Raw genomic sequence first — 6,710 nt, forward strand, 5'->3', positions numbered from 1 at the left:
TGGCCACAAAATCCTGATACATAGTATCCAGACATCTCTTAAACAAATCAGATGGATAAACACCCTATCTTTCTGTAGTCGCTCCAACACTTCTAGATCAATTACTGGAGGCGGGAGTAGCCATTGTGGATTTACAGGAATAGCTACCTTTGGACTAATCTCCCTTCCATACAGTCCCATTTCCTTCACCTGGGTATTACCCACCCACCCAAAGCTATTGTTCTGTCTTCGCTCATGTTCCCAACATGCCTGTAAAATCCCATGTGCAGGATGAGACACCCCATGTCCTTGTAGGTTGACCCAATAATTCATTGCCAGCTGCTGTCTCCTAATCTGCAATGGCATATCCCTCATCTCCACCTGTAGTGCAGCCACTGGAGACCGAAATGCCCCACTAAATATTCTGAGTCCTTGCCCCTGTATGACATCTAGCCTTTCCAATGATGTCCGGGCTGCCGAACCATATGCTATACTGCCTGATAACCAGGTGGTGAATCGCATCTCTGCATGTCTGGCAGACATATCAATGTGGATGTTGGATCACCACCTCAAGCTGAACCATGGCAAGACGGAGCTGCTCTTCTTCCCGGGGAAGGACTGCCCGCTCCATGATCTCGCCATCACGGTTGACAACTCCATTGTGTCCTCCTCCCAGAGTGCAAAGAACCTTGGCGTGACCCTGGACAACACCCTGTCGTTCTCCGCTAACATCAAAGCGGTGACCCGATCCTGCAGGTTCATGCTCTACAACATTTGCAGAATACGACCCTACCTTACACAGGAAGCGACACAGGTCCTAATCCAGGCACTTGTCATCTCCCGTCTGGATTACTGCAACTCGCTGTTGGCTGGGCTCCCTGCCTGTGCCATTAAACCCCTACAACTTATCCAGAACGCTGCAGCCCGTCTGGTGTTCAACCTTCCCAAGTTCTCTCATGTCACCCCGCTCCTCCGCACACTCCACTGGCTTCCAGTTGAAGCTCACATCTACTACAAAACCATGGTGCTTGCCTACGGAGCTGTGAGGGGAACGGCACCTCCTTACCTTCAGGCTCTGATCCTACACCCAAACGAGGGCACTACGTTCATCCACCTCTGGCCTGCTAGCCCCCCTACCTCTACAGAAGCACAGTTCCCGCTCAGCCCAGTCAAAGCTATTCGCTGCTCTGGCACCCCAATGGTGGAACAAGCTCCCCCACGACGCCAGGACAGCGGAGTCACTGACCACCTTCCTGAGACACTTGAAACCCTACCTCTTTAAGGAATACCTGGAATAGTATAACAGTAATCCCACCCCCCCATTAAAAATAAAAAATGATGGTTGTCCCACTGGCTATCCTAAATTGAATGCACCAATTTGTAAGTCGCTCTGGATAAGAGCGTCTGCTAAATGACAGCGCATCACATTTAGCACCTTCTTACACTTCTGCCCAGGTCAGTCTAGTGTCAAAGTATACACCAAGGAACATGAAGGCCCCCACCCTCTCCAAGTTTCTCCCATATAACCTCAAGCATACCTCATCTCCCACCTTCCTCCTGGTAAAGAACACTGAGTTTTCTCTACAGAGAACCTGAATCCCCACATTAATGCCCACCGCTCTACCTCATCAATTGCTTCCTGTACCTTCCTGACTATGTATGGCACATTTCTTCCCCTCTTCCATAAGGCCCCATCATCTGCAAATAACGACCTCCCAATATCCGCCTGTACCTGAGAGTAAACATCATTGATCATGATTGAGAACAACAGAGGACTAATCACGCTCCCCTGTGGTTTACCGTTATCCACCAGGTAGCTGCCTGATAGAGACTTCCCCACCCTCACCTGGATAGACCTTCCAAACAGGAAATCCTTTATCCAGTTGTACGTTCTTCCTCCTACCCCCATAATATCAAGCTTGATTAACAACCCCTCATTCCACATCATATCATATGCCTTCTCCACATCAAAAAAAGACAGCTACAACAGTCTCCTTGTTCACCTGAGCCTTCTAAGCAGAGCACTGGGTCCATAGTTCCCCTACCCTTCCTGAACCCACTCTGATGTGGCGATACTAGCCCCTGCTCTCCAGGAAGTAAGTTAGCCTCTCCATAATCATTCGTTCAATAATCTTACATACATGTGATGTTAAATCTATTGGCCGATAGCGTGTTGGCCTCGTTGGGTCCTTCCCTGGCTTCCGGATAGGTACCACAACTGCTTGGTAGTTTCCCCTCCTCCCACACTCTGTTGTACAATACCAATACCTTATCCAGTGACTCATCACTAAGATGGGCCAACATAACATAGCACACCTCATCTTTCCCAGGTGAAGTTAACCCAGCCTTACCTATTGCCCTTTTCATCTCTGCCATGGTAAATGGTCCATTCAATGAATAATTTACATCCTCCCTCCTATGACTGTAAGTCGCTTTGGATAAAAGCGTCTGCTAAATGGCATATTATATTATTATATTATCCAGCACTCCAGGATGCTCCTCTCTCATTCTCTCTCTCCCCCTCTGACAAATTTGCCGAGCTATGCACTTGGACAAACACTTTGGCCATCATCTCATCTGTTACTGCCACATCCTTTTCACTCGTCAACACTGAATAATCCCACTCCCATCTGACTCCACTCATCCTCTTAATGATCCCCCACACTTCTCCCACAGGTGTCGCCCTTCCAGTGGTGTCACAGAACCGACACCAACATGACCTCTTTGCCTGACGGATAGTTCTCACCAGGGCCTGCTTATACTGAATCAGATGTTGGAAGTTATGCGTCCTTTTCAGTACTCTAAATGCCCTGTTCCTACTCCTCACCATTGCCCCACACTCCTCCGTCCACAATGGGAGTGCTTTCCTCCTCCTCCTCCTCCTCCCTGAACTCTTAGGTGTAGCCTCAGTAGCTGCCCCCACTAACGCTGTTCTCACCCAGTTATTCAAACTATCCACATCCCCTCTCATATCCACCCGAGCCATCACCTGCTCTCTCAGCTCCTGAAACTGATCCCACTTTGCCCTTCCAAACACCCACCTGCCTACTCCACTAACACCTCCTCCTCCCTCCGGCCTACTGTACATACTATGGGGTAATGATCACTCCCTACTGTCGACTCCTCCCATACCTCCCACTCACAGATTCCTGCCATCACACTAGATACCAGAGTGAGGTCCGAGGCAGACTCTTTCCCTGTGGCTACATCAATCCTGGTCCCTCGGCCATCATTCAGGCACACCAGATCTTTCTTTTCTATCAGATGTTCCATCACTTGGCAATTTCCATCCATCCAGTAATACATGACTCCACCCTCGGCTTATTGAGGTAATCTTGAACCTCTTCCCATGTCAACCCTGTCATACTCAGATGTCTCCCAGCAGCTTTCACTATTAGCTGAATCCTCTCTGTTTTAGACTCTACTTTAGCAGTGCTATTGATAGCTCCTGCTATGAACGTCACCAGCTTTCTCTTATCTATGTATACCATATCGCCGGCCACCTGCCCTATAATCCCCGGTCTAGATGCTCCTACCCATCTCTCCCTCGAACCTGTATCTCCCTGGACCTGGACCACCCTCACTGCCTTCTCTCCCCTCTCACTTGTTGCACCTCCACTGCCTGCTTCATAGCCTCACACCCACTATAGCCACACTATGAGCACCCCCACAGCTGCAGCACTTTGGTTGTACATCATCTCCACACTTCCCATACTCATGCTCTCCTCCACACCTGGCACACCTCTTTTTCTCTTTACAGGCTGTTGCCACATGCCCAAACCTCTGGCAGTTATAACATCTTAAAGGTTTCGGTACGTAAGCCCTCACATAATAACTAATAACTAATATCCTTGAAGTGTAAAACAATAGACGGGCTATCTACCCTAACTCCACCTCCTCTCAAATTGTCCCTTACCTCTTTAGTGCTAACACTCACAGGCACTCCTGTTATCACCCCTTTAATCCACTGCTTCCCTGCTTGATCAATCCAGCTGCTCGACACCACCTTACACTTCCCTATTTGCTTCACTCTGAGAGCTTTTTCCCTCTGCGCCATGTCCTTACAGAACACCAACAAGCTCAAATATTTTAACACTTTTGCATTGACAACTTCCCCAATCAACTCTTTTACCACAGCTGTCAACCTTATCGGACTCATCGCCCCAACTCCCCCTTCCTCCCTAAACTTCAGAATCACTTTATGCTCCTCCTCACCTCCATGCTCCCCTTGCGTCTTATCTTGCCCTTCCTCGGCACTTTCTACCTCCGAACTGCCGCTAGCGTTGAAAACTATGTTGCTCTCCTCAAACTTCATTATCTGCCTCCATAGACCTCTCGCGCCCCTTCAAACAGCTGTGCTGAACCGCCGCCACAATGAGTAAAGTTTGTTTGTTTGTTTATCAACGATTGATCGCTAGCCACAGCTGTCAGCTTCTCCCTCACTTCTCCCCGAGCTCAGGGTCAGATCGCTCCTGCCCTTCTGAGTTTGATGATAGGCATTGCCATCAAATACGGGACTGCCACCTACTGCCTCCGTGCAATAGGCCCTTTTCACGTGACGTCAGACAACTTCCGTTCTGCCGCGATGCAGGTTATGTTTACATCCGGTGTCGCTTAGGAACGCTTAGCTAGTAGCACATCATTATGGAGTTCACCCAGTCCCTTTCACATCTGCCACCAATACGACTTAACGACGTAGAACGACTTGCTGACAAGTGGTCCCTTACTTCAAGATCGAAGCTTGATAAAGGCTACAAGTTCTTCGTTGAAGGTTACCTGTTTGATTATGAAGGTACGTGTTTATCTTTATTTAGCTTAAATTAGCCCTATGCTAGCGAAGGTTATGAGCTGACGAGTTTCTGTTTTGCAGCCTCTTTTTAATATTACTGCTGTTTGTATCGACCGTAAGATAAGAGTCAGTAATGTATTAATGGCTAATGCTGCGCCTGTGAGCCGCCTCCTATATGTGTGAAATTAACCATATGCTTGTCATGATACATTTTGGTAATCACTTTTCAGTCCCTAAAATGACAAAATGTAGCAGCTATATTGCATCAGGATTAAATTATTAAACATTTTGTACAAGTAATATATTATTGGATTACAGTAGTATTACGTTTAACGCTGTCTACCTATCCTTACCCCAATCATTCCAGTGGAATCTAGACGGCACTGATCCCTGTTTAATACGGATCCGTCCACTGGCCGATGTGTATCTATCCTCAGGGGGAAAGTGCTGACTGCAAACAAAAAGGTGCTCCCACGAAGAATCTTAAAACTTGGTCCCTCATCTCTCCTGATCGCCCTCACCCAACGGGCACGTATTTCTCCATCAACAGGGAAATCGTGAAAACTCAGATACGGGAATTTCTGTTTGTTGTTTGAACAAAATGGTACACTGCAATAGCATCTTCTCGAAGATTGTGCCATGCTTCGGTGTTGGATGGGATACTGTTGCGATACAGACACCGAGAGAAAAGAAACAGCTAAATTAACATTCAGCTTTGACCAGGAATCAATATTTATCTAGCTATCATGCACAACAGTATTTGAATAGGTGAGTTACTATACATTCATGAATAAACTAACTGCCTAACAAAGGGTTAGATAGCTAGCTAAGTAAACTTGTTACATTACAGCCAGGCAGCAATGTAACGCTACCTTGTAACGTTATCGGTATCTGGTACTAAGTTGTTGTTAGCTAACGTTAGCCCACTTTTAAGTAACTAAGGCAGTGAACAATTATGAATTAACAATAACGTTAGCAAGTTACAAACCATTGCATATACGTAAACATTATTACTCTTAACTTTACTAATTTAACTTAAACGTACCTTTTGGAATTTCTTCAAGTAGCTAGCTTGCTAGTTAGTGGTCAACAGTTGTATTTTCGTTGAGAAGTCTCAGGTTACGGGCGAACGGAAGTGAAGTTAACCTGCTACGCGGAAAGGCGGAAGTTAGATGACGTCATCGTGAAAAGGGCCTATAGGGTGCAACTTCTGCTTTCCCTTCTCCTTCATGGCGGTGTGCATACCAGTATTAGGTGCATTACCGCCACCTACCGGGCTGGAGTGTGATGAGACTGGAGGTGTTCTAGATTCTGCACTCTAGTCTACATGACTGGAGGAAGGAAATTATTGCTAAATGGATTACAGTGTGTTCTGGGCGGGTTTTGAGTAAATTGGAGAGGGTGAAGCTTATTCCCAGGGATGTGATCATTCTTCTGAGCGTTTGCCTTTGATGTTCATAAATTTGACAGTGAAGGAGGATGTGATCTGTAGTTTCTGCTCCTGGACCGTTAGGACATGAACCTGTGTGCAACTGCAGCCCGCAATTCTGGGCGTTCCTGCATGTGGGCATTCCTGCAGCTAGCTCCCGGTGTCGCCTCCTGTGTACCGGAGAAAGACGTGCCCGACATGCGGGGCCGAAGGACACTGCCTACCGGTCGTTCCCGCCTCCCGCTAGCACAGCAGGCGGGAGGCTGGGGCAACACAGAGTACTACCTAGCATGATAGTTAGCGACACCGAGTGCTTGCTAGCTAGCACACAGTGTCGCTCCAGCCTGCTCTGTACCGGTGTCCTCCTTAGGACTAGCTGGCTAAGCTAGCACCCAGTGTCATTCGCTCCTGCCTGCCCTCGCCGTCGTTAACAGAACTGCAGGAAAACAGTGCCTGACAGGCGGTGGCGAAGGACAGTGTCTACCAGTGTACAGCTAGCTAGCTACCGTTTTC

Source organism: Coregonus clupeaformis, chromosome 21 (assembly GCF_020615455.1).
Source record: "Coregonus clupeaformis isolate EN_2021a chromosome 21, ASM2061545v1, whole genome shotgun sequence".
Taxonomy (NCBI): Eukaryota; Metazoa; Chordata; class Actinopteri; order Salmoniformes; family Salmonidae; genus Coregonus; species Coregonus clupeaformis.